Raw genomic sequence first — 22941 nt, 5'->3', positions numbered from 1 at the left:
AAATGGTTCGGTGTTCTCAAAATGTTATGTCCTTGTTTTTACGGAAATGTAAAGTTCGAGGTCTCACAGGGAGTGACCACCCTTCAATAGCATATAAATAGCTAAACAAATATGGCTTGCTGGAACCCAAATGTCTTTCCTTTGTGTAGGTGTAGTGTAGCTCTTGGAGTCTCGCAAAGACTGAACCTTAGGCCAGCCATCTTTTCCATATACCTAACTAAAGAAATTTCATACCTTGATATTTCTTCACTATATAATATGGCTCCTGGGATCTGTTTAATATATAATTATAATATTATACAATACAATATTAAAGATGATTTAAGGTTTTTCTTGATGTTTGACGCTTTTTTGAAAGCGTAATATAGCTGCTGGGGCACCCAAGGTTTGATCCCTTGCCAATCTTCTTTTTTATTTACCCACCTAAAGAAATAGTTTATGGTTTGGCCTTGATGGCTCTTCTCTTTACAATATACCAGCTATGAGTCCTACATGGATTGATCCGAAAGCCACTTCTTTTTGACATATACTTAACTGATTAAAGAAGATTTAAGATTTTGATTATTGAAAGGTAAATAAAAATAAGGGTATTGATGTAATTTCATGCTGGAGCAGCACAAGTTTTGATCTTTTAGCCAACCCTGTTTTTCATATAGCTAACTAAGGAAAAATTATATATTTTTGTGAGATACCTTAGCACAATATGATAGTTGGAGTTGTACAGGGTATCTGTCTAAAAATGTTGTCATGGTTTTCTCTAAGCGTCATGTCACTCCATACCTTGTTGGAGGTAGGGTTCTACAGTGATTGATTCGTAGATCTCCTCGTTTTTAATATATTCTTAATTGAAGGGTATTAAGGTTTACATTGACTTTTCTCTATAGTGGAATGTAGCTTATGGAGTCCGACATGGTTTTATTTGAAGGCCATTATTCTTTAGTATATACCTATCCAAATAAAAAGTTTTTCATCATGCTCTTATCTATATAATAAGGATATAAGAAGATAGATATTGTTGCCATATTATATAGATGAGAGGCGTCACTGCCAGACCATACAAATTTCATTTAGTTACGTATATGAAAAAGAAAGCTGGCGTAAGGATCAAACCCTTTGACACTCCAGAAGCTATATTACACCTACACTTTTTAACTTCTAAGGGGAAAGACATCCCCGGTAAGGTTCTACAGGGTTTAGTCCTAAGCTTACGTCTTTGCATATGTCTTAGCCAGTAATTTTATTTCGTAGATTATTCACAAAAGCTGGCTACAAAGTCAGTCCTTAGGCCAATCGAATTTTGTATATATGTAGCTAACTAAATGAATTATATCAATTTCTCAAAATGTGATGTCATTTCACAAGACAATATAAAAATTTGATCTTGAGCTGATATCTTAACTACAGAAATAAGGTTTTGTAAAACTACGGTAATGGACTACCTAGCCTATTAGCTAGGGTCCAACAGTCTTTGAACCAAAAGCGACCCTTTTTTGACCTGCTACTAACGCTTTTTAGGTTTGCTCGTGATATATCATTATAATATAACAGCTACGATCTAACAAGGATCTTAAAGCCAACTCTTTTTGATGCCTTACCAATGAAAATTTATGGTCTTTTCAAACTGTGCCGTCCCTTGGAGTCTATAAAATTCCTAAGTTTTTTGCAGAAGTAAGAAAATAATCAAAATTAAGAGAAACCTTAAAAAAACCTTTCTTCAAGCTTTGATGCAACTTTGAATTATGCCTTTCTCGCGCCTCACCCTTTTGCTCAAAGTCAGAAAATGAGAAGAGACCGGTGGAATACAGGCTGATTCTTTTCTGAAACGAAGAATATAAAAATTGATCCCAAGGCCGTGTATTTCAAAGGTTATCTGGTTTTCAAATAAGGCAAAACGGTGATGTAAACCGCGGGAGTGAATGGATGAATCCGCCTTTTCAATGGGAACGTGGAACTTTCTTCAAAACCTCTAATCAATTTCGATATCTCTTACTTTCTGGGGATTATCGAATCATTGATATCTTACAATGCACAATCAAGAGACATTCGTTAATCAGTACGGCCAACTGGCCAAACAGTCAAGTTAAAACTTTCTTAAATTGTCGTATACTTTACTCATGCATTCTTTTCTCAGAGGGTTAGACCACCTGAAAAGATTAAAATTAGATTCTATACAAAATTACTGTTTGGCAGCGATTATAGAAACAGACAAATAGACGTTCATTAACCACTTACCTGGGCGGACCTCTCAATGTCGATCTCCGTGTGTATTGTAGAGATGGATCAAAATTATTAACTACTGTGTCCTAAAAATGAAATGTTCCGTCTAAAATAACTTTTTTTTAATGTTTCTGATCTTTCTGGTCTGCCTATTCGTGTATATGTTCTGTTTTTGGCGAAATACCAAACCATGCCTGACAGACCAGCGATTACAGGCGGACCGGAATCATCTAATACGACTAAACTGAAGCAATTCTATAATTTTTGTCATACCTAATGGTTAGTCTGTTCGTTTTACCTTGTGTACGCTTTTTTCACAATGTGCGAAATGGAAAAGTAGGTCTTGCAGACCAAAACAATGAAGTTAGTAAAACCCAGGTTGTTTCAAATCGCCCAAACCGAAATAGTTTAGACTTTTTTACTATCTACTGCAGTTGTTTAGAGCCTGGGCGGTTCTCTCTTGTGTATGCCCTGTTTATAATGCTGAACTGAGAACAAAATTGCATAAATTAAACAAACCACGAAAACCAGGCCAGGATGACTGAATGCCATTTACTGTTTAAAGATGTTGAAATGACAAAAACCTCGACCAAGCCGATGTAACATAATAGTGCTTGTCATATTTGGTGCGTTCTTTGAGAGAATGTCTTTTATAGATACCAGTTGGTCAAATCATTATTTTTTTACACCTTAATAGTGGAACCGTTTTTCTAATATGAGCCAGGCCAAACCAACTAGGGTAAGCAAACCAGGCTTCCATAGCTTCTTCTGATGGTAATATTCAGCTTTTTGATCAATAGCCAAAGTTTCCTCCAGAAAAATTTGTTGTCCAAGGTTTATATTAATTTTAGTCACTAGTTTATTTCCATACATACCAGCTCCTGGCGCATGAACGGCCTTAGAGCCATCTGTATACCAGATGCAATTGATATTGACCATCTTTTCTCCCAGACTCCTCTCCCGGTTATCATGTATCATGACGTCAACATCCACCCCCCTTATCTATCTTTAATTCCTCCCGAATTTGTTCTTTTTTGTACGAGTAGGCTAATATAGCCCTTCCCTGCATTAGCCTGTGGAATCGTGGATCCTTTCCGTGAATGAAGATTGGAGGCTTTTGCTAACATGAGCCATACCAAAGCAGACCAGGATGATCTGGGATTAAAAAAGTCAAGTAATTAACTAGTTTTCATCATCTTCAGTGTTTGGTCTGTGGGGTGCTTTTCCATATGTCGTTTATAAACGGCTAAGTGCCAAAACTGCGAGAATAGCTGGTCCAGGATGGACTGGAAAAGTCCAAACGGAAGTAATTTACAAATTTTTACTCTATGTCATGTGGTGGTCTGCGTTCCGTATGTAAGCCCTTTTTTATAAATTCCGAAAGGCAAAGTGGTTATATTTTATAGCTTAATGTTTAAACGCCTTTTTAAGAGGGCCAGATGAAATCTGCAAGTCTAAGCCATCGTTGAAAGGTGGACGTGGATGACCAGAGACGACCTATCTTAAGTAAAATAGGTTTTATCTTCTTTACTGGTTGAACTGAGCGCTTCTCTGTGTATGTCCTTGATAAATAATCCACAAATATATTTGGCAGAGCAAAACAGCGAGGCTAAATTGGTTAGGATAATCTGAAGTTATTACTTAGTTTTTGACGTGTCCTATGACTTTTCTCAAATGGCGCAGTATATTAACACCCCAACTATTACATCTTAAATCGAACACGTAATGCGTCTGCCCATTTGATTTGTTCCGTCGAAGACAGATGTCGAAAATTTATGTATCTCACCTATTTCCTCTGATATATTTTTTTCATTTTTCGCAATTACTCAAACAGCCAAGTGGTAAGAGATATTCTGACAGACCTATTCTCCTTATTGCGTCTTAATTGAACTTATTCATGTGACCAGCAAAATTATGGATTTCTTCCTGTTACCTCTGATCCATCTCGCATATTTTGCAACTGATAGAGAATAGATTACATATTCTGAGAATTCCATGCCTTTTAAAATCAATTATAACCTAGTTCATACACTGTTTGTCTTAATTTAACAGTAAATTTATAACTTGCTACTTACTGCAATGCTTTTTAGAAGGTCCCAAAACATTACTTCTTGTAGAGAGATAGCTGAGCATGTGCATTGATCTTATGCAGTTCCTCATTTAGTTTGCAGTGGGCTGTCAAAAACCTGAGCATTCTGCCATTTTTTCCCATATGTCAAACCACTCTAGAGAGTATAGAAAATTCGGCCACTTTTTCTGGATTTTCAGTACATCCAGCCCTTGACGATCTTATGCAGTGCCCTGTCGAGAAATTGTTTAATTAATGAGCTTTTCCCTGTCGAGTAACTGTTTAATTAATGAACTTCTTGCTTTTTCTGGTGGACTCTGACATTTTTTTGAAATACCACAAACCACCCTAAGTTGTACAGAAATTCCAGGGGTTTCTATTTCGCACGTTTACAATCTTTCATGAAAAACATGTACACTCAGCTTAGCTTAGACTGTGCGCTTCTCCGTGTTTATGTCGTTTTTATAGGTGTTGAAATGGCAAGACGCGTCTTGGCTGTGCAAACAAGCAAATAATAGCAGACCAGTATAACCGGATAAGTCAAAACAGAAACAAGTTAAAAGTTTTACCATCTCTTGCGGTTGATCAGTGCATTCCTGTTTGTTTATGCCCTATTTCGGAACAAATTCTTACCAAAAAATAAAAGGACCAGTATAAGAGACGGCAAAACACTTAAAAATAGTTCATCATTTCTCAGAGCAACATCTCAAAATGAAATAACACAGTTGCACTTGGAGCGGATAGTACCGCCCATCAAATTTTTCACCTATATCTAGAAAAACTGCCTAAATAGTTTCATTTTAATTTCAAGTCAGGCAATTGACGTCAAATTCTTAAAAAAACAACTACTTGGAGAAAAACCTTTGGAAATTCAGCCTGATTGCATCAAAACTATCAATAGATTAATTATTGTCCGTGTTATGGTCACTTCACTTCCCATCGAACAAAGAATGTTCATGTCCGATAAATTATAAAATAAAATGTAGGAATATGTAATACCGGATGTGCATTTATTGAATTTCATAACAGAAGATTTCATTAGCATGTCTTCACCCCGTAACAGCTTATTATTTAACTTGAAACTTTCCCAGTCTCTGGTATTAAAATCTAGTGCATTCTTGCAATTACACAACGTGTATAATTAATAATAAATACATTTATAAAAAAAGGCGTTTATTTATCGGAAAATATTAATTAAAATAAAAAAGTAAAATTATTTGATTTTTATCTTTTAAATCTTTCAAAATGTAGGTCAAAACGTTTCTTTATCGATTATCAGTGTTGACGTTTTTAATGGAGATTTATTATTATTATTATTATAGTTCATCAATAATTTTGCCCAACAAGTGAAAAGTCGTTTTAGAACTCGACCGTTTATGTTTATGGTACATGCTTGTCGAACGATGTAATTGGCCTATGCTTCCTCTTAAATTTTAATCAAGCCACCCTGCATAATATTCTTATGTATTTAATTGCGGGTTTTAATCAATTTAGGTCACTGCTTAATTATGGTTGAGGTAGGAATCCGAGATCGTGCTTCTCAGTCTGAAAAGATTTTCTTATACTTGTGCTTGGGTGGTAATTGTCTTGGTCCGATCTGTTTCGCTCAGTCACCACCGCGGCGTTTCAGCCGCCTGTTGAAAAATCACTCGACCCCAAAAACCTCCGTGAAAATGCCAAAAAAGGCAATAAATTCTCCAAAATTAGCCAATTAGACCGGAGGACTTTCACCCGTTTTCTTTTTATATTTCGAAATAGATAATTACCACGGGGATTAGAATTATTCAAATGGACGACCTGGGTGGGCGGACATCGGGCGTTTAGTATCCGCGGAACGGTTCGGATTAGTGCCGGCCTATGCTATGCCTCATCACGATCTGTCAGCTTTGACACGTACGATGATCGTCGGATTTTCAAGTGCTATGGAAGATAAAGGATGGAATATTTGTTCTTTCATTACTGCCTAGCTCTGAAATGTCCTTCATCTTTTACCTTCTGTCTTGGATTTTTGACTTATCATCACGTTTATCATTTATTTCATATGTCTACTCGTAACAATTTTTTTGAATATTATTACTATTTACACCCGCAACTTTGGTTAAAAATAAGTAAAGTCAGTCATTCGTAATATAACATGATAAAATTAAACATGATGGGAGAAGCCACCCTCTTGTGTCGCTCCCTCACACACACACACACACACACACACACACACACACACACACACACACACACCCGCACCCGCGCGCGCGCAAACAAACAAACAAACATAAAGGTCAGTCCCTAGGCCAATGCCTCTTCAGCCGAAGTGGAGGATATCTAGGTAGGGTTAGTTTGGTTGGTACGAGGGGGTTGGGTGTACAGAAAGGTTTTTGTGGAATTTCAGATATTCTTACAAGGCCGTGAACGAATCGAATAAGAATTAAGTAGTTAAAAATGACGGTTTATGTTTTGTCGTTTCAGTTGTGTGGGTTCCACGTCAGTCTTTTATCAATGTACAGTCCCAGGCATTGGTACTGGAGGCTATAAGCACCAGTCTGTATAGTATGTCAGTCCTAATGGTAGGTGACTTTCCAGTTAGGAGCTCACAACGGATTAGTCGGGGTGATAAGAGAGGATAGTGGAGATGACTGTGTTCGGGGAAGTGGAAAAATTCAGACGTGATCCTTTTTTTAAAAAGATGGTTCCTACTCACATTAAGTATAATAGTAAATACTGTAAGGAATTGATTAGTGATTAAAGATAAAAGATAAAAAAATATTAGAATAAGGCCTTAATATTATTAAATTATTATAAAAATATTAACAATTGAAATAATTAATTTAATTATTTGGACGTTGAATATTATTTATATACATATTTAAAATGGGAGGTAGATCAAAATCTGTTATATTATTAATGCATTTATCACCATGTTCAATTTTGCATTTTTTAATTTCAAATTTCTCAAACCAATCTAGTTCTTTCCCTTTGTTGAAACCATGTAACACGGTTGTATTTAAATTTCAATTGAAATTATGTTTTGTTTCTTTTAGATGGTCTTTAAATTCCGAAAATTTGCTCGATTTAGGCAAGTGTTTTTTTACTCTCGTTTTTATTTATCTACCGCTTTGACCTATATATTTAATATTACAACCATTACAATTAAGTTGGTAAACCCCGCTTTTTGTTAAGTTGTCTACCTTGTCTTTAGGTTTAGAGAGGATGTTTTTTAGTGACCCCGTACTTCTATAAGCTATTTTAAAACCTTCTTGTTTAAAAATTTTACTAATTTTTTCCGATAATTCGCCAATGTATGGCAAACAACGGAAACCTAATGATTCATTTATGGTGCGGTGGCTAAGTCCTATTGTTGATTCTTTTAAAGTTAATTTTTTTAATCTTTTAACTAGCAACCTATAAATAAATATTTCTAGATACCCGTTGTTTTTTTTGCCATGGTTTGAATAGTTTCTAATTCTTTTTTATAGTTAGCCGGTGATAATGGAAGTTTTAACATACGGTCTATGAGCCAAATGAAACCGGCAGCCTTTTGGGACCATGGGTGGGAAGAATCCGCAATGAATCCATAATGTCTGTAGTTGTGGGTTTTCTATATACGTCTACTTCTATTAGGTTGTTTATTATGGACAATTTCAGGTCTAAAAAGTTCACTTAATATGAGTAGGAACCATCTTTTAAAAAAAAGGATCGATCTCCACACTCACTCAATCATTCATAATTTCAATTCAGACGTGTGTATTGTAAAAAGTATAGGGCCTAAGATTCTTCCTTGGGGGGACTCCAGATTTTACTTAAAGTAGAGGGATGTTCCCTGACAGACACGGCAGTACCGGAATGCCAGGTGGGATCGAGGATAAGATAAAAAATAAAGGAAGAATCTTCTTGAGTTCTTAAGTTTCCACAGTAAATCTGGGTACCATTTCCGGTTATAATCTTACATTTAATTAAAGTTTTTTGTTTACGTTTTTCAATACCTTTGAACAGAAAGTGCCTTTTCAAAGATAGATTTGAATTAAGAAACAAAACGTTAGAAAAGTTATTGAATTGTTTGTAAATACGTTTTGTTTTGGAAAAGAACGTCGATCCGTGAAAAAAAAACATTGAGAAATATCGTTGGATTTCTTAATTACCAATGACAAAACAATCGTTTTCCTTTATTGTGCAATATAATATTATTATATAGATAGAAAATCTCTTTTTGTTCTCATTATCAGGCCAATCTTTGGATAATGGATGGTGTTTGCCCTGGAGACGCATTTTGCTGTTAATCGCCTCAATACGACCATTAACATTTCGCGAGCCGATTTTTTTCATAAATGTCAGATTGGGGCGGATCGTTGTGAATCCTCGCTAATGTCAGGACGTGAATCCGTCCGATGATTATGCAAGTTCCTTCACAACGCGTGGATTTGATTATGATGATGGAGCGAGGGGAAAAAATGAGACGGTGACATTTTTCTCTTGTTCGGTCAAAACGTGCTGTCGAAACTAATCGGGGCATGTGTACGTGCTATTAATAGGTGCGGAACGGGATTTGGGTGTGCCCTCTATTGTGGTGAACGGGTGGATGGTATCCTGGTTCAGAACACAACGGAAGTTCTGTACCACCGTATACACAGTCTGATTTTTTTTTTTGAACAATGAAAATCCAAAAAGGGTGCGTCTGTTCTCGCTGTTTGCCGAGAGTTTTTCGCCGTATCGTCGGAGAATGTAAATTTAATGGGTGACTGACATCAAACAATGGACATAGGCGGAATCACAAATTATCACTTAAGTCGAGATATTAACAAAAAATAGACTCTCTATGATTGCTAGGGAAACAAAGGCTTATTGCTTACATGTAACAGCGAAAGCGAAGAGACGGAAGGTTAAATCCTGGTCCGCTTGGTCTCACTGTATTTGCTCAAAATAAGTCATTTTCCAAGATAATGAAGATAATAAAATTATAAGCCTCATATCTTAAATAGCGATAATAAGCGGACCAGGTCGATTTGAAATGAAAAAATACATATTTAAAATACCGTCTACGGTTCACTATTTTATCATAAATTCTTAGCTTCTTCGTCTTCATTGACCAGCGATTTCTGCACCCAAAACGCAGTATTTGAAGATAGTGAAATGCCCAAACTAATCTGGAAAAAGCGAGAATATGCTGACCTACACAATCGAAGGACGGGCATAATATCTGAACCTAGATAAATTTTCATATCCATTATGTTTTGTTGTCCGATTGACCAAATAAATTCTTTCAATTAATTAATTTTTATGTAAGGTATTGGTTCTTTTCATCTAAGGTTTTTGCTTGAGATGAAAAATAAAATATATTAAATTAGAAAAATGTGTTTTCCCTCCTTGTTGCCATTTTTCAATTCGGGAATTCGAAAATTCAAAAGGTGGGTTGAGATGGGAAGTTGGTGTCCGAGTGGATCGAAGTCGCGATAGCTCAAGTGGAAGAGCAGCGGCGTATTTACCCGAAGGTCGTTGGTTCGAATCCCGCTCCTGACACTGGCTTTTTAGACTAGCCCGTCTAGTCTCGCTATATCTCTCCCAAAAAAACAGATGGAACCTAGTTCACATCTGAAAGCTTTTGAACTTCCTTGTCCACGAAAATCCTGGTCCACGTGGCCTTATTGTACCCACCCCAAAAAATCTTAGTTCGATCCCAGGTCACATCTGAAGGCTTTTGAACTATCTAGGACCATTCTAGTCCGTCTAGTCTCGCTAAATCTCTCCCCCCCCAAAAAAAAACATGGATGGAACCTAGTTCACATCTGAAAGCTTTTGAACTTCCTTGTCCACAAAAATCCTGGTCCACGTGGCCCTATTGTACCCACCCCAAAAAAATCTTAAATGGAACCTAGTTCACATCTGAAAGCTTTTGAACTATCTAGGACCATTCTAGTCCGTCTAGTCTCGCTATATCTCTCCCAAAAAACAAACAAAAAAAACAGATGGAACCTAGTTCACATCTGAAAGCTTTTGAACTTCCTTGTCCACGAAAATCCTGGTCTACGTGGCCTTATTGTACCGACCCCAAAAAATCTCAGATGGATCCCAGATCACATCTGAAGGCTTTTGAACTTCCTAGTACAGCTAGTCTTATTTTAACAGTTCCAAGAAATCATAGATGTATCTTTTTTATTTTTGCAAGTTTTGAACATCCTGAAACCATCCTTCTCCAATCATTCTTGCTGTTCCAGTTCAAGAAAATCATAGTTGGAACCCAGGTCACATCTGAAAGCTTTTGAACTACTGGGACCATCCTATGCTGGCCCAACTGTTTTTTCTTTTTTATGTTTATGTTTTTGAAAAAAGTAGCCCATTTGTAAGTATGTCGGGTTCGAATGCAGGGCCGCTGGATTCGAACCTGGGACCTTTACCTTACAGTGATGAGCACCGTGTCAACGCCTAAGCCACCGACGCCCCCCCCCCCAACTAGTTTGGAAGTTTCAATGTAAGAAATTATAGATGGATCTCAGTTTATTTCTGTACGTTGTTCACCTTCCTTGTCTATTTAGTTATTTAGATGGAACCCAGTTCACATCTGCAATTTTGGAACATCCTGGCCCGCCTATACTCGCTGTTGCAAATTAGATTTGTTTGTATTTCTTCCACCCTCCATTAATATCTGTTCATTGGTCGGTCTCAAACGGTCAGTTATTTAATTGAAGTCAATTTTTCGATTGAGAAATCTTGAAACGTGACGAAATAATTAAAGAAAAGGCAATCTCGAGATAAATTCAGAAGTGAAAAGAAACACGTTTGACAAAACCTTGTACAATTTAATATTAAAAACAGTGCCAGTTTTTAATCTTGACGTTTGATCAGCGGTGATTTATCCGGTCCATTTTCGCCTATGCCGCTTTATTTCGACTTCACGACTCCACCCGGGTCTCGGTAATTGATCCTAGCAATCTATTTTAATTGTTATTTAATTGCGAGCTAGTTCACCAAAGGGCGGATGGAACGCGTTAATTATATTTGTGGGTGTACATTATTGACTATTATCCGAAATTGTATCAAAATTAAATCTTTTAAAGCGGGACGTGATTTATTTTTAAAAACCGCGCTTTCCTGTAGCTCATTGAAGTCAGGTACGATACATAAACCAAAAGGCCTGGAAGTAATAGGGCAGGTTTTTTTTAATATTTAAGCGCCGGGAATCTCTAGGTCATCTCTGGCCGGCTCTTATCTGGTTCTCTAATTGACATCAATTAGAACACCTGGCTGTCATATTACGATTCTTCCGGGTGAAGAAGCTACAAGATGTTAAAAATTGATCTATGGCGTTATATACGCAGTGTCCTTTTTGGATGGACCGGCTGAATTTCTCTTGAACCACTGTCGTTATAAAAAAAATCCATGTTTAATATTTTTTAAGTCTAGTTTCAAATTTTTACCTTTTTTTGGAAACATTATACAGGGAACCTCAGGTCCAGATCAACTTCAAAATCTCAAATACGACCCTATACATCATTTTAAAGGATTTTTTTTCAGTAAAAACAATGGTGAATCGTATTTTAAATTGATCAAAAAATGATAAAGTTATGGCAAAACGGTTAAAAAAAAGTAAAATATTCAGCTATTTGCCGAAATTACGCTCCTGTTTCTTTTTGCCATAACTTTGCCATATTGTGACTAATTTAAACTTCCGATTGCACCATTGTTTTCAGCGTAAAAAATCCTTATGGTGTATCAGGATGTATAGGGTCGTTGTATTTGAAATTTTGAAGTTGAACAGGGCCTTGTATAATTTTTCTCAAAAAAAGTAAAATATTGAAACTAGGTCACCCTATATAGAGAATGAAGTTCGGGGAATGAAACTGTAAAGTAACTTGTTGATAAAAAAAATTGCGATGTATGGCATTTGTAGTATTAATCTATGGCCTTAACAATTTGTTTTTCGCACACTCACCAACAAAGTAAAAATGCTCAAAAATCACAATGCTTAGGGGAAAGATCGAGTAGACTGAATTGAACTAAAGAATTAAAAAAGTACAGTAAGCTCTCCTCTCACCATCATCATCATTATCTGTCAATAGTTTTATTTAAAATGCACCATAAAATTTAAGAAGGTTGTGCCAATTGCCCTAGTCGTTTGATTGCTGATATAGGAATCCTTGTTCCCAAAAATAGAAGACAAATCCCTATGATAGAAGTAATTGGTACTCTTTCATGGCAGGTTAAGCAAGTAACAATCTATTGAGATAAAGACGTTATTTTAAGATTTTTCATACCCTCATTAAATATGACCCTATGGCCTACACTTGCATCATAAGTCCAATGTTGCTGTATGTGTCAGTGGTGTGGCGGATAAGAGTTACACTCTTAGGCTAACAGGTGCAACTGTGATGAACCAGATGTTTATAATGGCTTGCTGGATTATATCTTATTTGAAAACTTCGAAGAGCCAGGATCTTGCCTCTATCAGACAGTTGAAAGTTCCTAGCAATCTAAAAGACTTACAAAATATGTCAACTTAGATAAATACAGGTTTTACAGTTATAAGCATTTGCACACTGTGCCAGATAAATAAAAAGGCTAGTAAATTATTTTCTCTGACAGTCAGGCACTTAAGGCCTTAGCCTCATGCGTGGTACAGGTAAAAAATGTATGGAACTGCTGACAGAAGTCAGTGACACCAATGCCCCCCCCCCGGGCATTCGGGAATAGGGGGAATAAGAAAGTGAACATGTTGGCCAAAGAAGGAGCCAATATGAATTCTCTGGTCCTCGAATCATATAGTGATCAAGCATCTTGCCTCAAAGAAAAGCAAACATTCAGAAATAAAACCTTAATCAGTTCATAACCTGATGTTACAATGCCCCAGGCATGAGGCACCGATGAGGCAGGGATTCATAGAAGGGCCATCCGCAAGTCGTACAAAGGGATTGCCGGAGAGTATCGGCAACTGAAACAAGATTCAGGTTGGTCTCCTGACAGGGCACTGCAGCCTAAGAAGACACATGCACCGGATAAGAGTACAGACAGAAGAAACCCTAAGCAGACTGCCATTAAGAAAAGAAGACAGCAGAAGACGTTGTTTCTGTTAGGCTTTATGTAGGTGAGGGTTCTTGCAACTAGGAGAGGAAAAGTCGCAAAGCAAGATCCTACTTAACCTTCCTACCTTACCTAAAGATGGTCAGTGAGCTATAAAATTAGACGAGCACAATAGGTCAAGTTGCAGAAGGCCTTGTGGCCTCTTTTATCCCAACCCTATCCCCCTCATTAAATAGTTAAGCAAGAAGTCATTTATTATTATTTATTTACCTGTTTATGCAAGTAAATTTATGTAATCAAACTGTGATCATACAATATTTAAAAGTGGTTATAAATTGTCGGTTTTTCATAAAAAATTTATGAAGATTAATTTATAAAAAAATTAAAAATGTAAGAATGTTATGCAAATATTGTTGAATCGTTATCTAAGCTAAGGTTAAATATGTAATAGTAAAAAAATGTACAAAAGCTATCTAAAACAGTGAAAACTAACTTGACAGGATCATATTAAATTAAAACTATCAATTTCGCATAATGAACTACCAGGTTGTTATCCTCAGAATACCGAAGTTTCTGAGTTTCAAAGTTCACCTTTTGGCTTTCTCTTTCAATTCAGTAAATTTAGGACGTCACAGGCCGAAAGTATTTAGGTTTCACCTTTGAAATTAGTACCAATTAAAGAAGCCGAGTCGGAAATGAATGGAAATTCGGTGTGGGCGCAAGGACGGTCGTGGGTCGTACCACAAGAGGGATCTTTCCGTTTTTCTCCTGTCTCGTTTCGATGAGTCGTAAATTTTGTTTTCTCCCGGATAGTTTTTTTTTTAATTTCAATTTTGACTTTACTGCTGCTGTAAAAACGGTGAACCCTGTTTATTCTTATAAGTTCTAAATATAAATGCGATGTAGTGAAAGCATAACATAGGGAACGACCAAGTTGGTTTAGTCGCAATGAACATAAACCGTTGTTCAAAATACTGCTTTTTTGTCACATCCCCACGGAATTGGGAAGTTAGTGCCCGATTGGATCGAAGTCACGAGAGCTCAAGTGGTAGAGTAGCGGCGTATCTAGCCGAAGGTCGTGGGTTCGAATCCCGCTCGAGACACCGGCTTTTTTATCTCAACGAAAAACCTTAATTAATTGAATTGTAGCGATTCTTGCGTTATAAAACCCTTAGATACGTACTCTCTCGGCAATCGGTGTAAATTAATTTTGTGACTAATTTATTTTTGTTACTAGTTAATTTCGGCGACCTTTGGCTGACATACCTAGTGCAACCTCTAACACCATTTTTCTCAAAAAGCTAGTGGGCCGATTTTCATGGTTGATAATTAGTTTTAAAGAAATCTTCAAATGCAATTTATAATTATATCAAACATTAAAATCGGGCTATTATTCCTATTTAGAAAAACGAGGTTAATTTCTGCCAAATAATTTTTTTTATTTCGTGTATTTTCTCATAGAAATATTTTAGGTATTTTAATGTTACATACGTACTCCAAACATTCCTCTTCTTTCAATATGGTGTGTTTGACGTTAAAATCATAAATTCCGATAACGACTTTTCAAAAATCTCATAAATTTAGGGGTACACAAATTTTGAAGTTTGAATTCAAACAGTAATTTATATTTAGGGGTCTATATAGGTGATAAAACGAAATTTGGTATTAGTTTTACCTTATTATTTTTTGATAGTTTATTTAAAAAATATTTGGGTTTTAGAAAATGTTTGGCTATTGATAAACTTTGATATCTTTTACTATATTTTTATTGCAGTCTACATAAAAAATGCTGTAAAATTATATATTCACATGGTTGATTTGTGTAAATATGAAGGCGAAATAAAAATATTGAAAAACGAAAATCCCACTTTCAAAATTTTTTGGCGAAACCAGTGCCTATTTGCAATACGTCTTCGATATTTTGGTGTAGAATTACCAAAAAAAAATTTGGCCCAATTCCGGGACCGACAACCTTTCTTAGGGTCACACAACCAATTGATCAGTCAACCAAAGTTTTCTCAAATTTTATATTTTTTAAGTGTTTAAAACAAATTTTAAAAAATTTATATCAACAATCGGTAAAATGTCGAATATCCTCTCAATCGTGTAGGCTTTAAAAGACGTAGGTGTGTAAAACCCCGCAGTTTAAAACCGCTTTTGTCAGCGAGATTTTCTCGTTTGAAAGATAACGAAAGTAAATGTAAAAAGTGAATGTGTTATTTTGCAATAAATTGCGCAAAAAGCTGGCTCCTTTTAAGAAGCGAGTTTAGTTATATAAAAAAACAAATAAAAAAACACTGTGTAATTGCGCTTTTCCAGCGGAATCCCTCTCTCATTTACCTTGTGTGATTGTTTTTCAAATCCCACGGTGAATCTCGTTTAAAAACGTTTTACGCTTCTTTCCTTTGTCGTCCTGTCGCGGTTTTCCTGACACGAATTAAATTATAATGCATTTCCATGGGCTTGCTATTTCTTTTAATAGTATTGCAACGAACTATGATGTGACACTGTCGCTTTGAAAGTAGTACAAAGTCCCTGGCTAATGGAGGTAATAGTGATACCCAAGGCTATAACCGTTTAAGGCGATGTAGATGGTTAGAATCGAAAGGTTAGAATGTAACTTAACCACTCGAGAAGTATTAAGTATTAACAAAATGAATGTCCAACTCGTTGATAGTATGGAAAATCCATCTGACGAGATTCGATTAGAAGGAATGTGAATTGATGTGGTCAATAATGGATGGAAAGAACCTCACAGTTTCGTGCGTCCAGAGGGTTCCCAGGATCGGATAGTATAGAATATCGACTAGTAGGGATGAAATATGAGGAATGTTAATGATCAATATGGATGATTTTTGAGTCGAAGGAGTGTTAAATATTAGATGGCTTGGCACAACCCCACAGCATATGTCCAATGAAATCAAAAGTAAAGTTTCATAGAAAGTTAGTATGGTTTCGGTCCTAGAATTCTTTGTGTTAGTGCAATTCCTTTGTCAGTTTATTGTCACTCAATAATTATCAGGGTTTCAACCCTGCTTCTGTCTACAAACAAATTAGTGTTAACAGTTAGTGTTAACAAAAAGAAAACAACACTACTTCCTATGTCAAACTTTCTGTCTGTGACGCCTTCATCAGGACTTCTAAAACAAAATTCGCAAAATTATTAATTCGAAGCTGGGGGCACACTAGGTCGATAATGTCGGTATGGCGGCGCGGCTCGGAGCTGGAGGAAGTTGCCAGACTTCTTGAACCCGGTTCCACGCCACGCTACCGGCCTAGTGTGCGCCCGGGCGGTCGGAAAACTTTGAGTTCGGGTATATTCGGCTGCTTTCGGACCACATTTGTAAAGACGAAGTTAACGATTGTGATGTGGGGACTCCTGGAAATGCAAAACCAACACTAATCCGCAGTGCTAGTCAGATGGAGGGGGAAAATTCGACCAACGCGGCCGAGAGCAGTTCCTACATAGTGTGCGGACCTTCACAATTCCGCGCCGCCACACGCCCAGCTTAAAAATAAAGACTTAAGCATGTACCTTACTTGACTATAGTCCCAGTGCAGAAGACTACCGCCGAAACTTAACGTGTTAAGACTAGAGTGTTAGTAGGACAGTATAAGGAAGACTCGGAGCAGAAGAAACTTGTGCAGATATTGCGAGGAAGAAGAAGAAAGAGGAAACAGATCTTCTGTTGGAGTGAGAGATCAGATTGATAATCCTGGGAAAGAAAAAGTCACTGCTTAAAAGTTAATCACGATAGCTTGTAATAAAGGATGTTTTAAAAACTCTTAAACTAAACCATGAGCTACAGACAACAACCAATATTGGTCGCGTTGCTCAAAGTACCTACTTGAGTTGAAGTTCCAAGTTTTCCTAGTTCGGTCTTGTTCTCCCTTTTCGCAGAATTCTTTGAAAAGCTCAAAATTGTCTTGGATAGAAGTGGAATTAGAAAACAAACATTTCGGTGTAGAAGACAGGTGGTACCGAAGGTATGGGATGGTTGTCGAGGTGTGTGTGGTAGCTGTAGGTAAGGATGGATTAAAAGGTTCAAGTGAACATTAGCAATGTTCGTGTCGGAGGTAATGACGTCGGTAAGTTAGTTGAAGTTTTTGAATTTGAAGAAGTGGATGAGCTTGATATTGGGTCTTACATGGTCAACGTAAATTTTTCCACTAGTTGGATTCCCATGTCTTACTTGAAAGATTGTCATGCTACCCAATGAGAGCTGATTTTTGCATATTGGCCGACACCAAGTAAAATATTTATATGTTGTCTAAAATATGTTTAGATATAATATTTGTCTTCCGCAAGAGGATGAAATGCTTCAGATATTGAGTTAAATAACGTGCAAAGTTCTAAAATTTCTGTTAAAAGCAAAGATCTTAGATATACCGCAGTACATGAATGCAATGTGGTGTTAATATTCAAAATAAAAACCATCAAACTTATCTTCTGTGGAATATCTAAAAAGGTAAAAGCGTTTTCGTTCCTTGCCAAATGATTATGGGCGGACCCTTCAACATATCATAAATATTAAGAAACTTACGAAGCGACCACAGTGTAAAAGAATTGCACGAAGTGAAGAAATCTTAATTAGCAATATTAATTGGTTCATCCAATTAAGACGGCCGAGAGCGATTATCCCGTGTAACCCGAGGAACAATAACAATTTATTGTTCGTGCTCGGTTATTATGACAACCCGGGTGGCGGCAGAGACAATGTTCGCCAGTGATAGTTTCCGGTGAAGAAAGTGTATCTGTACAAATAATTATACGGAGAGGGAAAAAATATCCGTGATGGGAAGTGATATGAACGATTCCTGCTTGCATATAGTGAAAGCATGATCAATGTACGGCAAACGTTAACATACGGGCTTTCTTCTCATTTCGACTGTGAAATAAGGGATCTTCGTGTCGGGTTTTAACACTGAAGAGGGCGAGAGCATTTGGGATATCCTTTTCTGGAAAGGATTGTACTAAAAATAATGGCTCGCTGAGCTCATCGCTCGTAAAAAGACTGAGAATCTTTAAATCCTTTTTTCCTTATGAACCGGCTGTGCTTGCAGTATCCAGATCGTAGCTGAGGACATTGTTCCTTTGTAATATGGTGTGTGATCAACGTCAAAATAACGTTTTTAACATCATGGACTTGATGGATTTACCAAAATTAGGATTCTTGAAAAGAAGAAAGTGTTTTTGCGCTTTCATTCTGCTAAACCTACCTCCATTGGAAATATTTATACAACAAGGAAAAGATCATTTAGGCTCCATAACTAATCAAATTCGATAGGAACTAAACAATTTGGGTACACAACCATAATTAACAAAACCAGACACCCATTCGTACAAAAGGGGACTGACTTTATGATTCCGGAAATAAGGAAGAGGTAGAACACAGATACAGATGGCTCCAAAACAAACGAAGAAACCGGATCGGGCATTTTCTGTACAAGCCCAAAACATGAGCAATTAAACTCGTTTGGGAAGCACACTTCGGTCTTTCAAGCATGCCACTAACCCTTGCGGCATAGAAAATATTAATAGAGGTTAGACTGGCAAAACAAATCCCCATAAGATCTGATAGCCAAACAGCCATTAAAGCATAAGAATGTAAAAAAATCACATCAAAATTAGTCAGTGAATACATCTAAAATCTCCAAAACTTGGGAAAACAACAAGCTGATGACATCTTGGGTGCGAGGGAGAGAGCATTGTCGGATAACAAAAGCAGGCACACTGGCCAGAGGAGGATCTGCAAGACCATACATAGGCCCCGAACGTATACTTGGGGTAACTAAAACAAATGCAGAATCCTCCATCGCAGAATGGATCCCAACAATACAAAGGCGAAGTGGATAAACTCTAGTGGCGCTAGACACAGTAAAGTTATGATGAAATGGCCCTCACCAAGACTGGCAAACTCACTGCTGCAATTGGAGAGGGCTAGACTCAGAGCAGTGATTCGACTACTAATCGGTCACTGGCATCTGAGAAAACATCTACACAACATGGGCATATACAACGATGATGATTTACAGATTATGCAGTGAGGAGGGGGAAGCAGCCACCCATATCATCATCGATATAAAACCTAAGGAATGAAATTGTAACAGCGACAGTAAATGACCTTATACTTTTAAGAAGAAGCCTATTGCACTGAACTAAGGAGCTAGGATGGTACAATAAACCAGAAGGCTGCAGTGTCTGGGGAGCACAAACCCCGCTTCCTAGTATCCTCATTACCATATGATAACATACCATCAAAGTCTTACAAACTATAATTTTTAGCTTATCTTGCCCCTCGATTGGCTGGTTTTGTAGTGCCTCCTGAAGTCCTACATTCAAAAAAATTACCTTTTTACCTTATGGATTAAGGTTGGAATCGAACTCCTTAGCTATTGAGTTATTGCAGTCGTCATACGGTTTTTGTAAATTCGGTGAAAATTGTACATATCAATTTACAAGTTATTTTTCGTGATTCACTAATTAATCCGTTCTGGATAATCTTATATTTGTATAGAGTTTTCAATTTCTTTGCTGTTTCAGAAACAGCAACTGTTGAACTTTCTTACATCCAGATTAACTGTGTTTGGAAAACCCTCTACATTACAGCTTTCAATAAGGTGCAGGTCATAATTATAAAAGGGTTCTGGACTCTGGATGATCTTATATTCGAAGAAAGTCTCTTCATCTTTGCTGTTTCGGTATAGACACATCATCAAACGTCACTAGTTGATGACTGTAGGGAAAATTGTTTGCTTATCTTGCCTCTAGATCGACTGGGTTTGAAGAGCCTTCTAAATCACATGTTTTAATAAGTTTCAGGAGGGCACTTTTTATATATGCAATAGGATTGAAATCCAGCCTGTTAGTAAATGTGTCATTGGTGTTCAGATGTACAGCAGATTCAAGTTTGGTCAAATGGCGTCAAGATGTTTATCTTCAAAGTCACTTATTAATTCGTCTTGGATGGTTTTATATTGGAAGAGTTTTCGCATTCTTCTTGTTTCAGTATAGGATCGTCATCAAACGTCATTAGTTGATGGCTGCACGGCATCGTTTGATTTTTCTTTCATCTACATTGACTAGGTTCGTCATGCTTCCGAAAGCATAACTTTCAATAAAGTTTAGTCGACCCTTTTGGCTTGGCTTATAGATTAAGTTTGGAGTTGAGCCTGTTAGCTCGTACGTCATTGCAGTCCCAATGTCTCTACTATACTGTTCTATAGTACGTTCAATTCTGGACTTGGCTTTCAGAGGTTTATGTTTGAAATCCACTAATCGATCCATTCAAATTGATATATTTGAATACTCTTCCTCATCCTTGCCCGTTTCGCAAAGATCATCAAAAATTGTTTATCTTGATACATAGCTGTGCTGCTGATGCAGAGCATGCAAACTAGGAACACTTGGTACGTTAGACCCCGAGGTATCCCAGCTATTTTTTCTTTGATTCTTAATATATTGATTAATTCACTAATTTCTATTATTAGGAATAATCTGCAGATTGACGTGTAAAACGTTCTATTTAGATGTCTGCTCATAACCTAAGATAACCCAACGAAAAAGTTCACAAATACGTCTTAATCATCAATAACACTGCTATAACTTTTTGGCTAATTTTACAGGTTCTTTGGGACCACTTATACATAGGCAAATGTAACATGTTACACATAATAAGTAGTATTTAGGATCTATACGTAGGTAGATAACGACAAGATACTTGATTCCAAGGTGTATGACGAAGTTTATCCTTTCAGAGATTTTTCCTGTTTTAAAAATCAACTATTTATATGTAGGCCATGAGTTATCATGGATCATGTTAGTAATCCGTCATTTTTTTTCATCGATAAGACGATATGATCCTAAGTTTTTATGATTTCATATCGATCCGATCTAATAAAAAAGATCGGGGTCAAATGGTGTCACCGAGGTTTTCATATTTCTTCTAGGGATAGATGTTAATTTTTAAATTTGAATTATTAATGCTCGATTTTGACATGTTTTGTGTGGATTTGGATCAGTTTGTTTTGGTAGAAGAATAGGGTTAATTTAATCATAATTGTTGCCTGAAAAGGCAAGGCTTATCTATCATGAAATTTTGAAAATTTTATCTTAATTTTTATGTCAAAATATTACTTAGATATTACATTAATATTACAAAATATTACGAAATTTTGATATTTTCAAAAAACAACATTTCATTTAATAGCAACGATAAAAATTTATTGTAATTTTGTTCGTGGAAAAATCGTGGAAAGCAGAAAATGCATTAAGTGTAAATTTATGCTTTCGAGAGAGCGAAACACATAGAAACATTAAATGCCACGTAAAGAACAATTGGAAATTATTTTCAATCGGTTTGACTTACGTAAAAAACATGAGCAATGTGACCACAAATTGTAAAAAACGAAACTCCTCTTTAGCGCCAGTTTTTCAGAGAAAGTCGATAATTTTCAAACGTTGGAATGGAAGAGGTTTTTGGCGGAATCATACAAGAATCATAACTTATGATCAAAATACTAAAAACTTCAAAAACCGGTCAAGACCCATGGTCAGTTCACATACAAATCGCTGTTCCTAGCCCTTTGGCCTTTTCAACACACTTTCTTCAGTTCGGCGAAAGTCTATCAATAATACCTGGTGTAAAGATTACAAAAACAACTTCCACTAGGGAATAGATGGAAACATGGAACGGTCAATTCCATACTCGTGCCGGCCAACGGGATCCAGCTCGCGTGAAGACGACAATCAAGAAATAATGATAACCTAAATAAACAGGAAAGGGAAGAAAAGTCGAATGAGTAGGTCAGCCCTGCTACAATGTAACAGTTACTACCGACTCGAGAGATAAAACAAGCCTATTAACCTTTCTTTCCCAAAGGTGCCTCAGGGCAACACTACATTTAGGAAATTTCCTAAAGGTTAGCTAAGCCCCCCCCCCCAATTTTAGGGCGGGTACACTAAGTTTCCTTCAGTGTTAAATGTTTGGCGTGCGCAGTTTTTTCCGGCCCGTGTATTGGCAGTACTGATTTCTTTGGTGCAAATCGAAAATTTCCATTTTCCAAATTTCACGCTTTCTTCTTGCCCAAAGTTCAAAGCAATACCAACTTAAGCAATTTTATTTGAGGTTAGAAGGAAATCCCGTGGGTTTGGGGCGGACGCAATGTGTCTCCTGCTTTATTTCTGCCCGTGTATTGGCAACACTGATTTTTTTTGCGCAAATCGAAAAATTTCCATTTTGGATTCTTCAATCTTCAGCATAGTTTATAACATCAGTTTATAATTCCACGCTTTCTTGCCCAAAGTTGTTTCAAAGCAATACCAACTTAAGCAATTTTATTTGAGGTTAGTAAGAAATCCCGTAAGTTTAGGGCGGATGCAGTGTTGCTCCTGCTTTGTTTCTGCCCGAGTATAGGCAACACTGATTTTTTTGGCGCAAATCGAAAAATTTCTATTTTAGATTCTTCAATCTTCAACATAGTTTGTAACATCAATTTATAATTTCACACTTTCTGGCCCACTTGTTTCAAAGCAATACCAACTTGTTGGAGGTTAGTAGGAAATCCCGTGAGTTTATAGGGCGGACGCAGTGTTGCTCCTGCTTTGTTTCTGTCCGTGTATAGGCAACACTGATTATTTTGGCGGAAATCGA

At 36.8% G+C, this 22941-nt stretch overlaps 1 protein-coding gene across 10 annotated transcripts in view; it reads left to right on the top strand.

Annotated features, from left to right (window-relative positions):
• Positions 1 to 22941, top strand: part of LOC106672093 (probable Ras GTPase-activating protein) — a 588817-nt gene that overhangs the window by 226601 nt on the left and 339275 nt on the right. The window lies entirely within an intron of this gene.

The sequence above is a fragment of the Cimex lectularius genome, unplaced genomic scaffold (genome assembly GCF_000648675.2).
Source record: "Cimex lectularius strain Harlan isolate CLEC.00 unplaced genomic scaffold, Clec_2.1 scaffold93, whole genome shotgun sequence".
Taxonomy (NCBI): domain Eukaryota; kingdom Metazoa; phylum Arthropoda; class Insecta; order Hemiptera; family Cimicidae; genus Cimex; species Cimex lectularius.
Note: the sequence above shows the minus strand (reverse complement) of the source record. Positions and strands in the feature narration are given on the sequence as shown.